The following is a 23,648-nucleotide window of genomic DNA, read 5'->3' on the forward strand; positions in this document are numbered from 1 at the left end:
GTGTTCCTCCATAGATGCAGAGATCTGAAATAGCCAGAACACTGCTCAGAGAAAAGGGGAGAGTCTCCAGAAGAAAAAAGACACCAAAAAATCTGCACATGATGGAAGGAGAAGTAGTCCATGGGAAGCAACGTTGAAAACTGCATAATCCTCAGTCTCACCTTGGGTGGCTCCTGCGTTTGGTTCTCCAAGGCAGCAGGAGGGATGAAATAGTCATGAACATTCCCTTCAGATCCAGAGTTTCTGCATCCAGTTATTACATCCATTGCAAGTCTCTTAGTGACCTCCTTTCCATTTCTCACACTGTGAATGGACACAGGACCCACCAGAAGGGGAGGCAGACATCTTTTGAAGCCAATTTTGATAAAGGAGGTGCTTCCTTTTTACCCCATAGTCAGCCAATTTGTTGCCTATAAGCTAAAAACCAAACCTAAATACTGAATTTGAAACTTAGCACAATGACCACCACCATCCGTGCTCTCTGGAACCTACAGGTGCTAAACAGGGTTTCTCAACCACAGCACTACTGACTTTTGGAACCAGTTAATCTCTTGTTGTGGGGCAAAGGGCTGACAGCTTTCCTGCACAGTGTAGGGATTTTAGTGGCATCCCTGGCCTCTACTCACTGGTTTTCCCCCAGATGATAACCACTGCACTAAATGAACAGAAATCTTTATTCTCAAGAAATGCAGGCTACATAAGTGCAGTCCCATCTCATTCAATGCTTTGTGCCAAAGTTCCCCACTGGACTTGCAGCATGATTATAAACTCAGGGGTAACAGCAATGGATGCCTCTTCTAGGTCTATGCAAAAGCTTGAACAATAAAAAGACAATTCCCATGACTAGGAGAGACCTTCCCAAGAAGACCATTGGCCGATAAGTCCAAAAGCTGTTGGGTTCTCCGCATGTGTGGTCCTAATTAGGAGATCTGGGTAGCATTTGTAAACAAGGCATTTACATCTTTGTCCAACTGCCTATAGTATGGGGAGTTATCTCCATAAGGGACATCTCAGTTGACTCATAGCAGAATTACCATAAACATCTCTATGATTCCCCATGTTATATTGTCACTCTGATCCCTGGCTGGGTTTGAGAACATATAAAAGATAGTACAAAGACTCTCTATCCCATCCTGGTACAATCTTGCAGTGGCTCATCTGGAGTTAGAACCTACCTATCTCTTGTCTTCAGAGTCGACGAGGTACCTTGGAATCAAAGACCATAAAAGTCAACGCTGGAAAGAACATAAAAAAAACCACCCAACCAGCCCCTCATTTCACAGCGAAATTGGAAAGGGTTATCAGCTAAAAATGGACTGATCTAGTTTATAGCACTAAGGAAAAAATAGCCTCAAAGCAAACAGAAACCTCAAACCAATGACAGTCAATCCTGCTTGGGTGGCTCTAGCTCTTTGCGGGAAAGCAGTAAAGCCCTCAAACATTTTTTTTCTTTTAATATTTTTAACTTGAAAAACTAAACATGCTCTATAGATCATTTTTGAAACTCCAAATGTTTAGAAAGGCAAGCTTTTTTTTTCACTCTGAAGCACTAGACAGACTGGTAGAAAAGGGGGAGGCAAAGGTGGATTATTTTTTAAGCCATTCATTTATCCACACTTCCTCTGATCCTTTCCCCTCCCCACACCATCCCCTGCTGTCATTTATCAAGACTGCTCCAATCTTGTGGAATTCCACTCATTCTTCATCAGGGCTTTGACCTCCTCCAATCAAACAAGCAAGGTACATTCTGGGAGAGTGCTAATGCCAGGGTATCAGGGGTGCAGAGGAGGAAACAATCGATGCTCCAGGACTTTCCCACGCTTAGTGGGATCAATTTTATCGGTGTTTGGACACTGGATGTCAAGGCTGGTCAAATGGAAGCCAAAGGTTCTGTGGGGGAGGGACTGACAGAGGCTGCTGCTGAGGCTTCAGTCATGGGACAGCTTCCTGGAAGGGGCTGGTTCCCTCAAGTCCAGCTCATTCAGAGGGACATGAGGATCACACTCTGCCAATGCAGATGCTGAGGGACCTTCCCTCTAAGATGTGAAAAAGACCCCAAGCAAAGTTCCCAATGTGCCCTCTCTGCACCTTAGAAAACCACAAGGAAATATGGATTGGTTCCAGAAAAAGGCAGATGCCACAGGCACTGGGCCCTGCCTTCATGATTGCATCAAAACTGTTCATGCAGCTGCCTTCTCTCAATTATCCAAGAGCTGTTAGTCTTCATGAGTCTTGTCCAAATCGTTTGCCTTTTCTCTTCCTTTGGCTGTTCCCTGGGATTGTGATGATTACTGCTCTCATCCAAGGTGAGCAGAAGGTGAAATTCAAACTGGTCAGGCTGCTGATAGAATGTTTGGAAAGAGAAGGCAGGTGAAGCTGCTGCCTCAGTGGAGACCCTGACCTTCTACCTGCTGTCCCTCCCACTATCTCAAAGGCACCAATCTATGCTACACCTCTGGGCTGTGTTCACGTTGCTTCATCATTCCATGGCCCTTTGTCCCCCGACCCTTGCCATCTACTGAACATCCCTCCTGATAGCAGGACTCAGTTCATGCTCCTGGGTGAAGCTGTCCCTAATGTGCCCTAGTAAGTTGCCTCTCCCTCAACTCTGTTCCCATTCTGCCAGAAATAAAGTGACTATAATTTTCTGTTAATGTTTGAGCTCCTCTGAAGGCAGATTCATCTTTACCTGATTCATCTTCACATTCCCTGGTCCCAGCACAATGGGTAGTATATACTAGATGTTCTATAATTATTCGATGAGCACATTAATCTGTAGATTTTTATAATCAAGATTCTTTCCACTCCTTATAATTCCAGAAACTGGGGCCTTAAGTGGGTGCAAATGTTTGTCTAAACCAATACATTGACTGCTCTACAAGAAAATGCTGGTGTGGTCCTTCAGATATTCTGCCAGGTACCTCCCCACCTAATCCCTGACCGCAGCGTCAGCCCAACTGCTCTGAAGCTTCTAGTACCTGCATGGCTGGACAAGGGACACTGGGATCACCACCCACAACCCTGCATGCTGCAATCTTCTTCCCACACCAACCCCACTCTCTCTGCCCCAAGCAAGAGGACTATGCAAACGAGAGAAGGCCTAGGATCTCAAGTCCCAGTGACTCACTTGCCAGCTCTAGGCATACATATATGACCTGTAGACTTCATATTAAATCATCCTCTTCCTGATACCAAACATCCTTATGGATGACTGGTACATCCTCTGGTAATCCAAAAATGTCCTACATACCTGTGTGATGTAGTAAGCTACTGTCTCCCAGCTCCCAAACCTCCAATACCCTGCTCTGGGACGCTAAAAGAGTCTCTGCAAATCATGTTTTTCCTTTGCTAGTTGCTTCTAATAGATAGATTCTGGCAATAGGGGGCACTAGAGGGAGATTGGAATCAGGAGAAGGCAGAATGCATTTCCCCACTTTTTTTTTACTTGCTGCTCCCGCCAGTGCTACCTAGCAGCAATACTTCATCCCTACAGCAGCAGTTGGATACAGCCCCCATCTCCTAGAGTCAGCCTCAAAGTGCTTTCTCAGAGGTGCAAGCTCTAGGAAGTCAGTATTGCTCCTTCCTTAGATATTTGAATTCCAGCTCTATAAGATCCCTCCTTCAGTCTCCTGGGATGCCATCAGCAGCCATATAGGGCCTCCCCCTCAGAGGCTGGGCTTCAACTCCTCAAGACCCTTCCTCTGATCCTTTAGGTTGCAATAGACCTAATCTTTTCCCTTATTCCCCAGCCCTGGTAGGGGTAGCTTCTTCCTGCAGTTACTATCTCTATGTTATCTCATTGTTCCCATTTCATTACTTCAGCCTTCCAAAAAGGCTGAAATATATATAACCAACTCCTAAATTAAATCCCCTCTGTTGAAACACCTAATGTGCTTTCTGTATTCCTGCATGCACCTTAACTAACACAATATCCCAAAATTCTTTCTGGTTGTTACCTAAGGGAGAAATCTGAAAATCAACTCAACATAATGCTTAGGAAACAACAGGTGCTGGAGAGGATGTGGAGAAATAGGAACACTTTTACACTGTTGGTGGGACTGTAAACGAGTTCAACCATTGTGGAAGACAGTGTGGCGATTCCTCAAGGATCTAGAACTAGAAATACCATTTGACCCAGCCATCCCATTACCGGGTATATACCCATAGGATTATAAATCATGCTGCTATAAAGACATATGCACACGTATGTTTATTGCGGCACTATTCACAATAGCAAAGACTTCGAACCAACCCAAATGTCCATCAATGATAGACTGGATTAAGAAAATGTGGCACATATACACCATGGAATACTATGCAGCCATAAAAAGGATGAGTTCATGTCCTTTGTAGGGACATGGATGAAGCTGGAAACCATCATTCTCAGCAAACTATCGCAAGGATAAAAAACCAAACACCACATGTTATCACTCATAGGTAGGAATTGAACAATGAGAACACTTGGACACAGGAAGGGGAACATCACACACTGGGGCCTGTCGTGGGGTGGTGGGAGGGGGGAGGGGTAGCATTAGGAGATATACCTAATGTAAATGACGAGTTAATGGGTGCAGCACACCAACATGGCACATTTATACATATGTAACAAACCTGCATGTTGTGCACATGTACCCTAGAACTTAAAGTATAATTTAAAAAAAATAATAAAAAAAACAAAAAACAAAATGGCAGCAGAGTTTAATTCACGTATTTCACTATGGTTTTGATACTAGTGAAATACTAGTATCAAGTATACGTTGAACAAGTATCAAAGTATACTTGTCCAAAGTTATTTGGACAAGCCTACAACCTCCTTGAGTTTCTAGTCTTGAAACCACAGTGGGAGCAGATAATCTCAGCTTCTTGCTCTGTCTTAAAAATGCAGCAAAAAGACAGGCCACGTAAAAGAGCTTTAAGGTCTATGTTAGAAAAGCACCATCAGCAATACATAACTACTTTGACTAACAACAGGCTGCAAAGACACTCCCTAGTTTTGATCTCAATAGGCTCTGCAAAACAGTTCTCTCACCTATGCCAACCACACAGGAAATATTTCAGAGCTGCTGCTTTGTGGAAGGTTCACACCTTGATGGGAAGAGCTTTAAATCTCCCATTTCCTGTATTGATAAGAGCATGATCACCTATTTTCAAAATAAGGTTCATTCTCAAATGTTGCAATGCCAGGTAGGCCATCCTCTCTGCTGGGAGAAGAAGTACTTGGAGGGTGTCAGTTTTGAGAAAAGGATGAGAAGCAGAGGGGAGGGAAACAGTGGAGTAAGGACAGGAAGAATATTTTTTTTTCATGTTTGGAGCTATGCCAAGGTGTTATATTCCCATTAAGAATGGCTAGATCTGGAAGAAACTTGATGGATTAGTGGAAAGTGGAGGTGGGGAGAGAAGGCGGCACCATCAATTGCTGAAATTGGCCCCAGACAGGTTTCCTCATTGTTCTGCCAATTGGTTTTGCAATAAATTGGAGGAAATTTGGCGAGATATTCAACCAGGGCATGGACAGTGTACTAGGACCAAAATAAACAACGGTGAATAACTTGACAGTTTTTTCATTGGATATTTCAGAAGTGAGTTATGAGACACCAAGTTGTGAGTTATTTCTTACAAGTTTACATAGTGAGAATTAAAATAAGGCGATAGATGACAAGTTTTGCTCTTAAAATTTGGGAGACAAATACCAAATAGGAAATCTAGTTACAAAACATACAATGGAAGAAGAAAAACAGAATAAGGTCAAATATTTGAGATGACATAGCACATAGTCAACATATTGAACTCAAAGGATTTACCCCAGAAACTCCACATACAGAAACTACCCAGAATATCTAGTAACTTAGGATATTTTTTTTTCTGGAAAAAGATATTCCTGATGTGCAGCCATTGCTGTATTTTCTGGAATGAGTATCTATGAATTAACAGAGATTTTTAATAATTTGTTTACTGTGAACGCTTTTGGAAATTTGGTGAAGTCTATGGACTTCTTTTTAGAATTACATGTGTAAATGCATAACTTGAAACACACCGAATTATAAAATAAATTATATGGAAATGCAGTTGCAATCTGAAAGTATTTAGAAAATAAAATTGTGAAACATAACATATACACTTCCTTATTAATGCCTCCAATAACAAGACCTGAAGGTGGGTCTACCAACTACCCTAATTTTGAAGCAGTGAAGAGTATAGATGATATCTTGAGATTTTTACAACACTGCAGTGTGATATAAAAATACCTATGATTTTTGTCGGTGATAAAGCCTTAGTAATGACCAACACTATTGTGTCTTGTCACATACACTTGTGATGGAAAGAAATACTACGTTTCAAATAGAGGTTAAAAAAAATAAAGATGTAATTTTTTCCTATCCTAACTTAAGGATTCCAAGAATTCTATTCATAGATCTTGTTTGTAGGGATCTATGGACACTGAGCTAAGGATTCATGGACAACTCTTAGATCTAAATATTCACATGATTTTTAAATAATCTTTTTTCTATTTTCCCAAAAGATTTACTCTATTCATTCCAAACAAATGGTTTCCTTCTAACATAAATCAGGTAAGACCACACCCTTATTAAAGACTTGGAATGAACCCAAATGCCCACAATGGTAGACTGGATAAAGAAAATGTGATACATATACACCATGGAATACTATGCAGCCATAAAAAGGAATGAGATGATGTCCTATACCAAGACGTGGATGACGCTGGAAGCCAGTATCCTCAGTAAACTGACACAGGAACAGAAAATCAAACACTGCATGTTCTCACTCATAAGTGGGAGTTGAACAATGAGAATACATGGACACAGGGAGTGGAACAACATACATCAGGGACCTGCCAGGGGGTGCAGTGGGAGGGAGAGCATCAGGACTAATAGCTAATGCATGCAGGGCTTAATACCTAGGTGATGGGTTGATAGGTGCAGCAAATCACCATGCCACACATTTACCTATGTAACGAACCTGCACATTCAACACATGTATCATAAAGCCTAAAATAAAATAAAATGTAAAAATTAAATAAATAAAAAAGGAAATAAAATATTTTTTAAAAACACTTCTATGTTTTATGTTTTACGGTTTCAGATCTCAGGGGTAATATAAAGATATCTCACTGGTAAATATGGGAAGAATAAAATAAAATAAGGGAGAAAAAAGATTCTTCCAGGCACTCTTTGATCTACGTTGTGTCCTAGGTTTTTCACATCATATTTATATAGCTCAGAGCCACAACAGGAAGCAGATGGCACATTCAAAAAGGGATGATTTAAGAAAGGTTTATTTACAGAGGTGTGGTATAGGGAAATCACAAAAGACAATGCAGTAACCTGGGGCTTGCCATTTTTAGACTCAAAAGGACAAACAGAGGTAGCAATTACTTGATCCAATTAGTAAAAGGACAAGTTGAGTTGGCCAGCTTTAGAGAGTCAATGATCTTCACTTGGGGGAAACAGCCAACCCAAAATGACTTCTCATGTAGGAAGCCACTGGAGAAAATACCCTGATCTTACCTTCCTCCCCTTTTCCTGCCTCTTGCCAGGGTTCTCCACTGAGTGAACTCAACCAGAAGCCAAAGGACATGGAAACCCATTGATGTCCCTCCCAGGACAAGGTGGATGAACAGAAATTGATCTGAAAGGACAAATGGAAGAAATACAATGCAATGTTGATGAAATTTCATCCTCTGCCCCTCTTCCCTCCATCTCTCTCACCTCTTGTTCGTAGATACTTTTCACCATGGACATCCTAAAGCTTCCCAAATATGCCACTTCTTTCAGTTGTCTACACATTAACACAGTCTACACTAGTATACCATTTGCCTCTTCCTCTAGTTGAGCTCCTAGTTCTGTCCTTACTTCGTGTTCACGATCAAGCTCAAATGTCACCTCCTCTTGGAAGCCTTCTTCAATATTCCACAGTGATTTTCATCCATGCTTGCCTCTGTGTTTCCCCCGCACATGCATCACTGCCACATTCCCCAAAGCATTTGCCTAAGAACATGAGTCCTGAAAGGTGTTATTAGGTAGAACATGAAATATCAGGATACCTTCCAATATTTTGGAAGGTGATACCTTTCTACATTGCAGCAATTACCAAATTCCTGTAGTCTCTAAATGAAAAGCCCCCAGAATGAAGGGGCAGATTTGTCTGAAGAATTATTCAGATAGCAGTGCAAGGGAGAAGCAAAAATAGGAAGACACTGTGCCTTTGTTGGGTACAAGGTATATCAATTATATAGCACTGCATAAATACACAGAGAACAAGATTCTTCCTCTAAATCACAATCCTGGTCCTCATAGAATAGACCCTAAGGAATATGCTTATTTAAAATAAGAAAATATCAATTGAATGTAACTTCAACAAGAGCAGGAAGGTCAGGCCAATCAGTTTATAAGGAGTGAAACAGTCTAAGAGACCAGATGGCACAGAGACAGGAAGCCAGAGAGATGAAGACAAAAGTTCGTTGGTAATATCAGCAATTCTATAGCTATATTTTCATTGTCTAAAACTTATTTTTTATAAACACAGCCATTTCACAGTGTCCACATATTATTTCTTCCTTCTGATAAAAATCTGTTTAAAAAACAGTCCTACTTTTGAAAAATGTTAGGCTATCTTACAGAACAAAATAAAAAGTCTCTTAAACTTAAATGCTTATTGCTAAGTGAAAGAAAACAATCTGAAATGCTATATGCTATATGAGTCCAACTATATGACATTCTGAAAAGAAAGAAAAACATTGGAGACAGTAAATAGGTGAGTGGTTGCCAGAAGTTGGGGGAAGGGAGGCATGGATAGGTGAAGCAAGGGGATTTTTAGGGCAGTGAAAGCACTCTGTATGGTATTATAATAGTGGATGCATGTCATTATACATTGGTCCAAACCCATAGAATATACAACACCCAGAGTGAACCCTAATGGAAACTATGGGCTCTGGGTGATAATGATGTGTCAGTGCAGGCCCATTGGTTGTAAGGAATGTACCACTCTATGGGGCGTGTTAATAGTGGAGGAGGCTGTGCATGTGTGTGGGGGCAGGGGGCTACAAGAGTTACAAAAAGTATAATCACTCTCTTTACCTTTTGCTCAATTTTGCTGTGAACCTAAAACTGCTCTAAAAAATATAGTCCAATTGTTTTTCTTTAAAAAGAGAACAATTAAAAAGAAAAACAAAGTCTCCTCTTCCCACATTCTCCAATTTCCATAAGGAAAGGAGAACAGCACCCCCATGGGCTAAGCACAACTGCAGCCATGTCACTGAGAGGGAGGTGGGATGTAATCCATAGAAAATTGGAGGGCGTTGACTCTGCCATGTCCTCCCCACTAGATCTGCGTCTACCAGAAACTTTTTATGTCTTGTTCCTAGGCAATAGGGGGTTTGTTCACGTAGCTCCTAACCCTATGTTGTTCTCACTTTACAGAAATGTTCCACCCCAAAGCACCAATGGTACCTGAACCACGTCAGTCCCTGGTGGACACTATTTTTCATACACACCTTGAGGAATGTCCTGGAGGAATCGCTTGGCAATCATTAGACGAGAAATGCTCATGGTAAATTGTGGATTTCTTCTTTAGCTCCTTTGGGGGATGTTACGGATATCATGCCTCCATGGCCAGACTGTTAGGAAAGTTTAAAATCAGAGGTGATTACCAGGGAGTGGGTACCTGGAGCAACCTGGAAGCAGGGCGCTGAGACCTGTCACACACAGTCAGGAACTCCATCAGCAGCTGATGTTGGCAAGGCCCTGAGACCTTTCCAAAATACCAAAAGCAAATTCATCTCTTCCAAATGAGCTTCCCTAAACTTGGTTATTAGAGCCTGACCAGTTCAGATGGCTGGGTTCACGGAAATGAAAACCATTTTTCTCGTGACCAACTGTGAGTTTCCAGTCTAACAGCCACAGCAAGTGGCTTGATCTCTGTTCTGCTCAAGTTCACAAAAAGGCAACAGGTCCTCAGAGGGTTGAGCATGTGTGCATTTCATAAGAGGAAATAAAACAGAGGTAATATGCAGTAATGAAAATCCTTTGGGGGCACTGGGAACTCAGATCACTGAATTTCTAAGTGCAGGTCCTGACTTCTCTGCACCTTGACTTTTCTATCTGTAAAACACACCTAGCAAACTTGACTTCTAAGCATGTGATGTGATATGGCTAAAGAAGTCCCAGCAAAGCTGGGAACTGTTCATCCCTTGAGATTATTCACTCACGTTGCTCCCTGTGTCTCTTACTCTCCTTCTCTACACATCTATGCATTGCCAACTTAGCACACTTGCAAACAGCTATAAAAACTGAATCTGGATCTCTCGGATCCTTCCACAAATTTTTAGATATAGAAATACTGAACAAATGCCTGGAAACTAATATATCAACCTCAAGAATGGATTGAAGAGTGTGTGTGTGTGTGTGTGTGTGTGTGTGTGTGTGTGTACATGCATATGTGCATGTTTTCCAAATCACTTTATCTTTTGACAATGGCTACAAGAGTTACAAAAAGTATAATCAATTCTTTTTTGGTTAATTACATTATGCCTTACTAAGGACAAAAAACAAATATGAAGACTAAATCTTACCCATATTGTTTTTTTCTCAATTAATGTCACCAAGTGTATCAATGGATTGTTTTTGGCTGCAAGAAACAAAACACCCAGTTAAAAGGGGTTTACACAGTAAGGACACACCAATAAGTGAGGAAGTAGGTGGCTTCAGGAAGGGTTCATTCATCACCTCAATAATTGGTCTCTCTCAGAGTCTCCTGGCTTTCCCTGATGGTTGCAATTTGTCTGTCGCAGCATCAGGCATTACTTCTTACATGGCAAGTCAAGGCAAAAAGGAAAGGCCAATTTTGATTAACTGTTTTATGCGATATTTCCCAAGAGTGCCCAGCAAATTCCTACTGTCTTTCTCATATGCCAAGTTTAGGATGCCCACCTCTAAGCCAATTGCTGACCAAGGAATGTTCAAGAGTGTTACGATTGGCTCAGATCAATCAAGTTCCCTCCCTTAGGATCCTCCTGGTCCACCTGCCTTGACACATTGCTGTTTAAACCTCGACCTAATCAAGGTTCTGCTAGGAAGGGAGTAGCAGGAATGGACGCACTGGGTAGACAATCAATAGTTGCCTAGTTACAATACTTTCTTCATTGCTTAAATATCTCTATTTAAACACAAACTGTATAAACATTCTTAACTGAATAACAGATTACATAGTTATCTGCAATTGGAACAGAAATCTACTGTCTATATGACAGAGGTCTGGAAGTCCTTTTTATAAATTAAATTCAAAGCAAATTTTCTAGTTTCCAATTTTTAAAAAACTTTATCTAAGCTATTAAAATCCTAACATTCTTATAAAGTTAATCTTTCCTCCAAGGGTCTCTCTTTTTTAGTGGTCGTAAGACTGAACTGCCAATCAAAGATCTAAATGTGTATCAATAAGTATTAATAACTAAAGCTGATCATCTTTCATCACTTCTGTTTTTATCAGACAAAATAAAACAAATAAATCAAACATTACTGAGATTGGAATGATTATAACTAAATTCAGCTCACAATGAAGTGAAGTGGTGTGTGTGCACATAGGTATCTGTGTGTGTGTGTGTGTGTGTGTGCGCGCGTGTGGTATTAGTCATCAACTACCCATGCTGACCTGTTAGCAATATGGCTTGTTGATATGATTATTTGAATAAAGCTATACATTTCAAGTTCACTTAAGAAACCAATCAGCAATAGCTCTGAATTCAGTAATAGCTTAGATATTTTCACAAGGACCAGGCCAGATGTGTAGTCAGCCATGTTTAGCTTTACACTGACATTGGAATCAATGTCCGAAAAGGGAAAGCAAAGATATTCAGGGAAAACAACTCCAGAGTCAAAGGAGGTGTCATGCCAGCTGAAAACACACTTGTAAAGAGAATGAATGTCTGTTTTTCTGCTCTTTTATCCCCTGATAGAACTCTCTCAATCAGCATCATCCGCTCGCCAGCCCCCAATGTTTTCATCCCAGTGAGCTAGGGCTTCTTTCCTAAGTAGGCAACTAGCATTGCAACCTTCCTCCTCCCATCCCCACCAAAGCTTACCTATCCTGTGTCCCGTTCCAAGATGACCCTGCTTGAAATGATGGAAATGAATCCTAAAGATGAAATTAAATGTCACTGTGCTCATGGGCAGTAACGGTTTGGGAACGAGACTTGCAATGGAGCAGTTGCTTACAGGTCATGCCCAAAAGGAGTCATTCCTCCTGCAGATCGCAGGTATCTCAGAGAGGGAGGTAGGTAGAGAGCTCTATTTGGGACAGGAGAGGTGTCTCCCAGATCAGACCAAGGTGGTGGACTTCAGTTCCATTTAGGTTTCTGGACAGCTCTGACGACAAGGACAGAGGTTTGATCACGTGGAGGTCTTGAGCCCAAGTCTCTCCACTTTCAACGTGCACAAGTCACAGACACAGCCCTCAGAACCTCCACAGCAAAAGGCTGAGTCCAGCCCAGACTCCTCAAATTCCCTCCTCCCTCGCAGGCCAAACAAGAACTAATTTTAAACCACCACAACCCAGCTTGGGGAAAAGGCCCAGGAAAGCTCTGCAACGGAACAGACAAAACTGTGCACTCCACCCAAGTTGTTTACTTCTCCACGGAGCCTTTCAGGGACTAAACACTGGTCTGGGGTTTGCGATGTCATCCATTCTACCCTGAAATTCCCTTTTCAGGTTAGGATTAGGAAATCCATCCCCACATTGGTCCCCACCTAGCCAGAAGCTCCTGCCTTTGTCTCTTTTTGGTTTTCATTAAGAATTCAAGTCTGGATTCCTATAACAGAAGAGCTGAAGAAAGAGTCCTGCTAAAATTTGTCTATACCATATACACACTTAAGCTAGAAGCTTCTGTATCAGTCAGGGTTCTCCGGAGAAAGAGAACCAAGAATAGATTTTATATATATACATATATATATATATATTTCATATCATTAAGAAAAAACAATAATTTATAATTTGCTGTATAACATAATATGGAATATAATCTATAACATAATATGTAATATAATATATATAGCAAATTATAAATTATTATAAATGCATGTATTTATGATATATATTAGATATCAAATTATAAATTATTATAATTTAAGTATTTATACATAAATTTACATGTATTTATAATTTATAATTTGGCACATAACATAATATCGAATATATAATGTAATATAAATTTTATTAGAAATAGCATATAATTATTATATAAAGGTAACATAATTGTGTGATATAGTTTATATATCAATTACAAAGGTAACATAATTGTGATATAGTTTATATATCACACAACATAATTGTGTGATATGGTTTATATATTGTATTATATAAAATAATACAATAACATAATATACAATACAAGTATTTATTAGCTTATTTACTTTCAGGAATTAGCTCATGCAATTCTCAGGGCTAGAAAGTCTAAAATCCATAGGGCAGGCTGGCAGGCTGGAAATTCCTGTGTGAGCTGAGGCTGCAGTCTTAAGGCAGAATTTCTCCTCCAAGTTTTTGGTCCCAAGGCCTTCAACTGATTGGATGAGGCCCACCCACATTATCCAAGGTAATCCCCTTTACTTAAAGTCAACAGGTTGTCAATGTTAACATCCACAAAATACCTCCTTAGCAACACTTAGATTATTATTTGATTAAATGACTGAATACTGCAGCCTGTCCAAATTGACACATAAACTTCACCATCACAGCTTCCAACGGCTTTGCTGGTATCTGAATCTCTATGAAATCCTTGTATGATAGAAGCTCTGGGGTTGTTCAAACCTCTTAGCTATGTAAAGCCACAGACTTGGTGGACCTAGGATACACGGTGTAACTCCACCCCAGGTCAGGCAGTGCCACCCCAGAAACAGAGGTCTCAGTACCCAAATAAAGTAACAATAAAACTCTCAGGTTGAATGCTTATTATGTGTTAAACAATTTGCTAAACATGGTAGCAGCAGCATTTGACAGGAGCTATTTCACTGAAATCAATCCCTCACATTCTTCCTTTAGAGATGAGGAAAATCTGAGGCTCAGAAAGGTTCTATCACTTGTCTAACGTCACACAGTGTTTTCAGTGGGGGATTAAGATTTGAACCCGACTGTCCTAACTGCTCAGGCCTGCACCGTGTCCTGGAGAAAAATGTTATCTCCAAGTCTAAAAGTGGATAGATAATGAATTTCTTCTTTCTTCCCTTCCACCTTCCTTCCCTGTCTTCTTTCCCTCCTTTCTTCCCACCTACCTCCCTGCAACTGCTATAAACGTCTACGCTGGGCACAGCCCTGAGTTCACAAGTTAGCAGCTGGAGAGAAGGGGTGGCAAATAGGGAGGGGAGGACACAGTTGAGATGCCGAGGGTTTTCAACTAGCAACTAATCAGGGTAAAGCAGGAAGAGAAGTTTTGAGTTGCAAAACACGTTTTTGCCAAAACTAAAAATTTGGCTCTGAAATGTTAAAATGTTACCTCCGGCCAGAGATGCCCTAAAAACATCTACCTTTACTCACACTCGCACTTACCCTGATGACATTTTGATGCAAACTTTCTCTGACTCCCAGACTAGAAGAGACCAAAGGATGCTACCAAAATCAGTCCCTGTCTTCAAGCAAAAGTGCTCACTGCATTTCAGACCTTCTCGGAGGAAGAGTCCAGCCTCACCTAAGACACTCACCTGCACAATGAATGACACGTGACATTGTCATGGCAGCTTTTGTCCTGACCTAGCCTTAGGTAGGACTGACAAATCCACTGCGTGCTCACTATTGGGTCATTTGACATTTGGAATCGGTGACCTGACAACACTGCCGTACAGAAAGGCTAACGGAAACAGAGGCTGCAGCCACAGCCCAGGAAGGGTGGTCTTTTGCACACATGGGGCAGCCTCTGCCACAACTTTTTCTTCCAAGGAAATCAACACAAATGAAAACTGGCTGATGCTCTGGTCCACCAGAGGCTGAAGAAGAAAACCGCAAAATGGAGACTGCCCAATTCTAATTTAATTCAGAAGAACAAACAGGGCATCACTCAGCGGACTTCAAATCCCCAGTCAGAAGATTTTGCCCGTGGAGCAAATCATTTCATGGGCCATCTACCCCACCTACTCCCTCCTGCCACAGCAAGGAGGTGAAAATAGCTCATGAAGCCATGGTGAGTGACATTCTCGTGACATTGTTGTCAATGTTGATCTTGTACTTTTTTAAAATGTCAAGTCAAACACACAATAGGAAAAATTTATTTATAAAGTAGCTACAGTACTGCTATGTGAGGCTCGCATTCTCTCTCTCTGCTCATGTCACTCAAGACCCTGCTCAAATGCCACTTTCTCAGAGAAGTCTTTCCTGGCCACCCAACATTCACTTTCCCTCGAGATCTGCTTTATTTTCTTTGTGACATCAAACTGTATGTTTGTTTGTTTCCTTATGATCTGTCCCCACTATTGGAATGTAACCTCTATGCAGATAGGGGCATTAATTTAATCACAGCTGTGTTCTAAGCATTTAGAACGATATCTAGCACACAGGAGGGGCCCGATAAATATTTGTTGAATGAATGTATCAATGGACTGGTCCAAGAATCAGTCATTTAAAAGACCCTGATGAAAACGAGCTGCCCTGGGGTTTGATATTTGAAGTTTCTCTTATTGGAGAGCTAGTCTGAAAATTCTTGACCACAGTTTCAAATCCCATGTGTTATGATTACACTGGTGTCAGGGAAGCTCTGACTTGGCTGGTCAGTAAACTAGCTGTGGAATTTTTCTACTTGTCACATGGACAAAAATGTCCTTGAGGAGGTATATAGTGGAAAGTTTGAGATCAAGTGCTGAAAATCAGATGGCCCAGGTCCCAGTCCTGGATCTGGCACTTCCTAGATGAGTCTTGAAATACTGATTTAACATTCCAGTGTTTTAGTTTCCTTGTCTGTGAAACAGGGATGATACCCATTGTATCTACTTCAGAGGGTTTCATGTAAGGAAAAATAAGCAGATACATGTAAGTCACATTTACTGGCACATAAGGGAGTGCTCAATAAGTGCTAGTTATTGTTAATATTATAATTTTAAAAAACTAATAGAAACTTATTATTTAATCTAGGGCTAGTGCTTGGGCAAGGCAAGTGAAGCACCTAGAAGGCAAAATGTTAAAGGGTGGCTCACTCTCAGGTGCTGACCGTGCACCTGTGTGACTCTGAGAATCCTTACATTTTGAGTGCTAGGTACACCACACACCTCACCCCAGCCCCAGCTCTGCAAGGAAAAGACGAGCAAGAAATAAAACAATGTAGTGCAAAAAATGTTCAATGCAGTTGGTCTCGTGGCTTAACGATGTTTACAGAAAACACCTGACTCCAGTGAAATGTAATTCACGAGAAGAGCCAGAGTTCATACAACCACAGGACCACAGTCACATTTTAGTGAATGTATTCCTAGAGGTCTCTGGATAAAATCCTTGCTGATAATGAGAACAGTGGTTCTCAGGGCCAATCTTCAGACTTGCTTGAGGCTCCTAGGGCTTCCACCCAATGTATCTGTAGGCAGGTCCACACACACATTATGCAAAGAGAGATCTTTGAGATGAACCTATAAAGACAAAACTTTATCATTAGAAAAAAAAAGTGCATTCGTAAATGTCATGACAATAAAATTATACTCCAAGACTTTGTACAAGATGAAAGTAATATGAAGAAGGGGCTACAGGAAAAACCTCAAAATCATCAGATGCCCAACTTGTCCAAACACAATATAAGGAAAATGACTAACATGGTTTATTCCTATATATCATTGTATTAGTCTCTCTTCATGCTGCTGATAAAGACATACCTGAGACGGGGCAATTTACAAAAGAAAGAGCTTTAATTGGACTTACAGTTCCACATGGCTGGGGAAGCCTCACAATCACAACAGAAGGCAAGGAGGAGCAAGTCACGTCTTACACGGATGACAGCAGGCAGAGAGAGAGAGCTTGTGCAGGAAAACTCCCCTTATAATAACCATCAGATCTTGTGAGACTTAGTCACTATCATGAGAACAGCATGGGAAAGACCTGCCCCCATGATTCAATTACCTCCAACTGGGTCCCTCCCACAACACATGGGAATTCAAGATGAGATTTGGGTGGGGACACAGCCAAACCATATCAATCATGATGTAGTTCCTCCCATGTCGTGTGGATAAACCAACCCTGCTCTCTCTAACCACACATCTGACTACCTTAGGGAATGGCTGAAAAGTCACAGAACCAGATACGAAGAAGGCTAACTATTTCTGGGATATGCTATCCTAAATTCTGCCCCCTAAGGTTGTCCACGTAGAATGGTGGCAGATAAGCCCAATTTCCTCTCTTTCAAGAAATATGAATATTAAGCAAACCAAGACAAGATTGGTCTCTAAAGCCCAGTTCTCTATGAAGGTTGCTATGCCTCACAGTCCTGGCTACTAGGATCCAGAGAGATAGCATCCCTTTCTCCCCCTCAACATGCACCAATCTTGCAATAAATCCCCATTACAGAAAGTAAACTGAGTTGAGGTCCTCTTTGCAGAGCCTGACATAAGGTTTCATACTGATCCATAATCTCCAAAGGTACTAATAAATTTTGGTAATAATACAACTATCAAACTAAAAAGAGAAAATGAAAAAAAAAAAAGTTGGGGACCAGACATAGTGGCTCACTCCTGTAATCCCAGCACTTTGGGAGGCTGAGGCGGGAGGACTGCTTGAGCCCAGGACCAGTCTGAGCAGCCTGCTAAGACCCTGTCTCTACAAAAAAATACAGAAATTAGCCAGGTATGGTGGTGAGTGCCTGTGGTCCCAGCTACTTGGGAGGTTGAGGTGGGAGGATCACTTGAGCCTGAGAGGTTGAGGCAGCAGTGAGTTATGATTGCACCACTGCACTCCACAGAGTGAAACCCTGTTTAAAAAAAAAAAAAAAGGAAATGCCAAGAACAAATGTGTCTGTCTGTCATCATGTTCTTCCAGCATAGATTACTGATTTTTACAGAGTTAATGAAAATATCCACAGTGATATTCATGGTGCCTCCACATTTTAAATTATTTCTCCACTGTGCTTGTAAGAAAAGAGAAGCTCAGATCTATAGTTTGTTACTATAATCAATATTTTAGTGACCAACTTTCAAATATGCCATTTTGGCTGCTGAACCATTTAACTAAGTCAAAGGCTACACAACACATTCGGCCATCTTTATTTCTTCTCTTTCTCTCTTTGGCCAAAAGGTGGTAGTAGGTAATCAACTGATAGACTGCCTTTCAAAAATGGAGGTCAAAATATTCAAATCCAGGTTCCAGATGTCCTGGTTAAACAGCTGGGAGTGGAATTTGACTCCCATGGAAAGAGTTTAAGCCATGATTTGGTCATTGACCTCCAATGTTTGCTCTGACTTCTTACAGGGGAGTTCGAAGTGGAACTGTGAAGTTTCCCAAGCTCCATGCAGGTCACTGAAGTCCACCCTGCAAACAACAGTCCTTCACCTTCTGAAGACCTGTCACCTATGAAGCAGCAAGGAAGGAATTTCTTGGCTCTGCTTCCTGGCAGTCATTACCTGTGATCTTCTATCCCGATTGGTTGACCCTAGCAACTGAGCCCCATGAAATATGTATTTAGTGGACTGAATGAATTGGACAATTGAATCAGAAAAAGCAACAAGAACTCCCAAGGTTAAAACAAGTCCAGGACTACACTCCTCTCTTCCTGCCTCTCCACATTGATCTGCAGCTTCTAGAGAAGACTGAGCAAAGAGATGCTGGTGTCTTTGACTTCAGGGAAGAGCAATGTCAAGGAGAGAGGCCAGCAGATTTTTTTAAATCTCTATTCACCTGTCACTGTCCAGCCTGCCATTGTGGTGGATGAAGACAACATTTAGGGATTCTAGTGCTAGTAGGATACAAACAACATTTCTATTTTGTTATTAAGTAAATAAATACCACTCTTTATCAACCTCCTCCTTCCTGGCGTGCAGAATGACTTATAGCTAAGGTAAATGGTCACTCAGGAACTCATAGCACGTACCCACTTCCAGGTAGCTTCAGCTGAGCATTCAGCACAACACAGCATAAGGGCTAACAGTGAGCAGAAAGCCCCAAAACTCAGCACCTGTCTTTTTAGTATCTCATAGAGAAAAATAAATGCAGAAAGCATATTGAAAGTGGGGAAAGCATGCAGTCTTCTGAGGTTAGGGCCAGGCTGCAGCAACAGCTATGGTTGGCTGGACTCCCTGACACCAAAGAAGAAAATGCTGTATGCTTTCAAGGAGCCTTCTGGAGTACTGAGCTAGGACATAAAAACATTCAACTGCTCTTGCCATTTGAATGGGGAAATATATGGTTCTAGGCCTGCAGCAAGAAAAATGGTGCATTCCACCCAGCATTCTCATTCTAAAATGCAAATTGGATCATGTCTGTCTTCAGCTTCATGGTATTCATTGGTTTTAGATGAATTGCAAAGTCTTTAACATCACAGAGAAGGCTTTTTCTGGTCTGACCCCAGCCTATTTCCCCAGGTTTATCTCTCACTCCATCCCATACCTGCACTGGCCTTCTGTTTTCCAATTATCTTACTGACCTGCCATTCCCAGAACCCACCATGTTTTCTCTTATACCTGGATTTTGCACTTGCTGTTCCCTCTACCTGGAACATATTTTCCCGACGCATCCATTCTCTGGCTAACTGTTACTGGACTAAAAAGCATATGACAGAAAACAAACAGTACCAGCTGTCAGCGGACAGTTTTTGCATTATATTAATATTTTCTTTCTCTGAAGCTCCAGAGACCAAAAATGTACAAAACAACAAATCAAGCAACCTCACATGGTAAATAATTTTTCACCAATAAATGTTAAATATAGTTCATATATGCTTATATTATACAAGTCTTCTAGGAAGACAGACATTAACGATGCAAATTTTAAAGTTCATTTCTTTAAAAAAATCCATGTATAATATTAGCAGATTATTCTTTTTGGAGTCAGATATATGCAGCTTTGAGTATCAGCGCTGCCACTTACTAGCAGTATGATGTTATGCAAATTATCAACCCCTTTGTGCCTCAACCTTCTCATCTGCAAAGTGGAAATCATCCTAGCACCTGCCTGATGGACTTCTTGTGAGGATCAAATGAGATGATAAGAATGAAGTGCCCTGTGCTACTTACCAGGCATGCAGTGTACTCAGTCAACTCAATGAATGATCACTGTTACCATCTTCATTGTTGTCATCATCATCATCAATATGTATCAAGAGCCCTGCTGCATGTTTCTCTGGTGGCTCCTGGTGCTTTAAAACTTGATATGCTGATTCCATTCTGCAGCTACCAAAGCCTTTTCAGGGTTAACCTAACTTTGATCACTCCTGAAGAGCATCTAACCACCACCTTCATCTTGGGCAACAGGAAACTACAGGGCTCTTCTCAGGTGGTTATTCCCAGGAGGGGGAAACTTACTAAGACATACCAGAGGTCCTAATCAACAGAATAATTAAAAAGGGAGGCAGCCCTCTTCTGCAATCCCTGACATCTAAAGAGTCTGTCACCCTTTTCTAAGCCTATTCACATTTGTATGCCCAACTTGAGGGAACCGGGGCAGATATTACTCTTCTCATCACTTTAAAATGAGGAAACTGAGGCACCTAACGGCAAGCTGCCCAAGCTCACACAAGTGAACTGTTCAGCTCTTTCTTCAGATTACCCCATCCCATGCCCACTGTGCACACACCCTGAGCAGCAGCCCCTAACCTCAATATCCTCTACCCTTCCCAGAGGCGCCACCAGCTCCTTTACACAGTTTAGTTTTCCCTTCTCCCGACAATGGCCGTCTGTAAGAGGCCCTAGGTGCCTGGAATTTGAAATTGTTTTTCTTCCCTCCCTTCCTGAGGACCAGATTGTTCCTAAGCTCCAGGCTGCCTGGCCAGTGCAGGCCTGACTTGCTGGCACCTAGGGTTGCATTAAGGATATGGATTTGTTTTTGCAGGACTGCTCATGAGCGATGGAGTGCTGGCGTTGGCTTCCTTGTGAAAGGCACATGGCAACTAGGCATGTATTTGCAGGGAAGGAAACTTCAAGAATAAACAGAAAATACACACACTCCATATCCTGCCAGCCAAGCCCCAGCCTCCCCAGTTCTGACAGGTGATCCATTCTGACTTCCTTACTGAGCCACACACCCAAGCCAACTGAAAGCCTTGAAGCATGGCGGGTGGGAAGGAGCACAAACCCAGATTCTCCACATTCTAGGGGTGTGGGCTTGAAAAACTGAAACAAGGTCCACATCTGAAACCCAGGGAAAGCTATGCCTACCTCTTAGAGTTATTGCGAGAATTGGAATTCAAGCTTATAACATGCCTATCCCAGGCCTGGAGAGTGGGTGCCAGGGCATGCTAGCCTTGTCAGCATTCTTTTTGGCTCCTCCAACATACCAGTCTTCTCTACCTCAGGGCCTTTGAATGTGCTCTTTTCTCTGCCTAGGATGCCCTCTCCCATCCCTTCTCCTCTCACTCTCTCCTTGTGAATGATGCCCCTCATCCTCCAGGTTCCAGCTGAAATGTCATCTTCTCCAGGAGCCTTCTCCTAGCTACCCCTGATGCAGGAGAGAGCCCCCATCCTACCCCACCCCAATAATTGTTCTCTATATAGTTTGATTTCTTTGAATATTTATCACAATTTCTAATAATTTTTATTTGCTCTATCTTCCTGTCCAAATTTTAAGCTCCTTGAGGGCTGCTCTCTGCTGTGGCAGAATTTGTGCCTAGAATTAGACAGGGGCTCAATCAAAATCTGTTTAATTAATAAATAAATGCCATTACTTTGTGCAGGCTTAATTAGTTCAAGGGAGAGATCAATAACAGCCACTAGAACCCAGAATCCCTGACCCTGTGGGCAATTTTATCTCCAGCTGAGGTAAGATGAACAATAAATGGCAGTGGCAGAAAGAGGCATAGCCAAAAAGGCCAAGAACACTAATGGTCTTATTACCAGAAAGGACATTGCAAAAATGCAAACTTTTTATTGTGTGTTCTATAATATGGGGCCAGTATACTACACCAACTGGGCATTTCCACCCATTTCTGCTTGAGAATCTTCCCTACCTGCATGAATGTGTTGACTTAAAAACATCTAAACCACCTAAGAATTTAACAGCAAACTGGATGAAAAAAATACTGTCAGTGACAAGTTAATACATAGGAATTCACAATTAAGTTCTATCGTACAATACAGATTTCTGAGGGCCTTGGATTACAAACAAATGTGATTCTACACTTGATAGCTGAAAAACTTGCTCAGAAAACAAAATACAAAATTTCTAAACCATTCCAGAGACCTATTTAAAAAAGCATAAAATAGTCTACAATAACGATTTGGTTAAGTGCTTTGAAGGTCAGAGTGAGTTATAGTTAGTTAGGAAAAAATTAAAAGAAAGAGTTTTGGCCAAGGTCTTGAAGAGAGTGATTGAACAGAGATTGGCACCAAAAAATTATAACGTTTTAGAACTGGAAGAAGGATTATTTTTATTATTAAACATAGCCCACTTATTTACAAATGCAGAAAATGGAGCCCAGTGTTCCCCACCCCCTCACCCAGTTCCTGCAGGAGAGGAGGGTCAGGACATTAGGAGCCGGGGCTCCCAGTCTTTCCACTACATCATCCAGGCCATTTTAGAAGGAGGTGGGGCAACATCTCAGCCAGGGCACCAAAACGAGTGAGCAGGATGTGGCAGTGGCTGTAGCAACCAAACTAGGCTAGGAGTGCAGAGACGTGACAAGAAACGCTCGAAGGTGGACGGAGGGTGGCCGGCGGCCACCTCATACAACACCCTTATTTTTGGCCTGTTGACTTGCTGAGCAGCACCTGAGTCATCCCCCTCGAGGCTTGTAACCAACTCAAATAGAGGAGCTTACACATCACCCTTTCACTTTGGGCATCGTGGGTGCCCACCAAATATGTGTTGATTTGCTTTGACTCTGATGCTCGGCCTTTAAGTGTGAGATGGGGGAGTCTGTGTTTGCTACCACCAGAGGGTGTTCTGTTTATGCTAGAAAAGTGCAGAGCAGGAAAAAAATATATAAACCACCTCTTTTATAGATAGCAGGCATTGCTCCTTTTGAATTAAAATGCTTTTGTTAGTGTGGAAAGAGTTGAGCTGGAAGAATGTGTCAGAGGCTGGAAGAACAGCACAGAGGTGCCATTTTTACCCTCCCTTTGCTACATCCAAGCATGGTACCATGGGTGTGGTCCCCTTTCTCGAGCTGGAGAAAGAGCCTCCCCAGAGACATTTGGATTCCAGCTCTGTTTTTTAATAGCCACATGACCTTGGGCATGACTTTGACCTCTGTGAGCCGCACTCCCCTCTTCTGCTAGCATTTGGGGAAGCATTTCAGCGTTGTGCATGGCAAACAGCAGGTGCTCAAAAAATACCAATTCTTCTTTACTTACTGATAAAAGTAGCCCAAGGGGAGTGGACAGGCTGCATGGAGACAGGGAAAGCAACTCTTCAGTGGTCTGGTGGCAGAAAAATGGGAGTTTGGGGAAGACAAATGGGAAGTTCATTTTCATGCTGCTGATAAAGATACCAGAGAGTGGGTAATTTATAAAGAAGAGGTTTAATGGACTCACAGT

At 41.7% G+C, this 23,648-nt stretch overlaps 1 long non-coding RNA gene across 8 annotated transcripts in view; it reads right to left on the reverse strand.

Moving 5' to 3' along the window:
• LOC103784776 (uncharacterized) overlaps positions 1–23,648 on the reverse strand; it is a 49,625-nt gene that overhangs the window by 3,348 nt on the left and 22,629 nt on the right. For 2 of the 8 annotated variants that reach the window (XR_004667333.3, XR_008621574.1), the window contains exons 2-5: positions 10,743–10,819; positions 10,589–10,644; positions 9,512–9,634; positions 7,527–7,647 (exon numbers count right to left, since the gene is read on the reverse strand). This is a non-coding gene — a long non-coding RNA (uncharacterized LOC103784776). Of the gene's footprint in view, positions 1–7,526; positions 7,648–9,511; positions 9,635–10,588; positions 10,645–10,742; positions 10,823–12,094; positions 12,378–23,648 lie in introns of all 8 variants that reach the window. The other 6 variants (XR_008621573.1, XR_010110580.1, XR_010110582.1 and 3 more) reach the window with 5 other exon arrangements.

The sequence above is a fragment of the Pan paniscus genome, chromosome 19 (genome assembly GCF_029289425.2).
Source record: "Pan paniscus chromosome 19, NHGRI_mPanPan1-v2.0_pri, whole genome shotgun sequence".
NCBI lineage: Eukaryota > Metazoa > Chordata > Mammalia > Primates > Hominidae > Pan > Pan paniscus.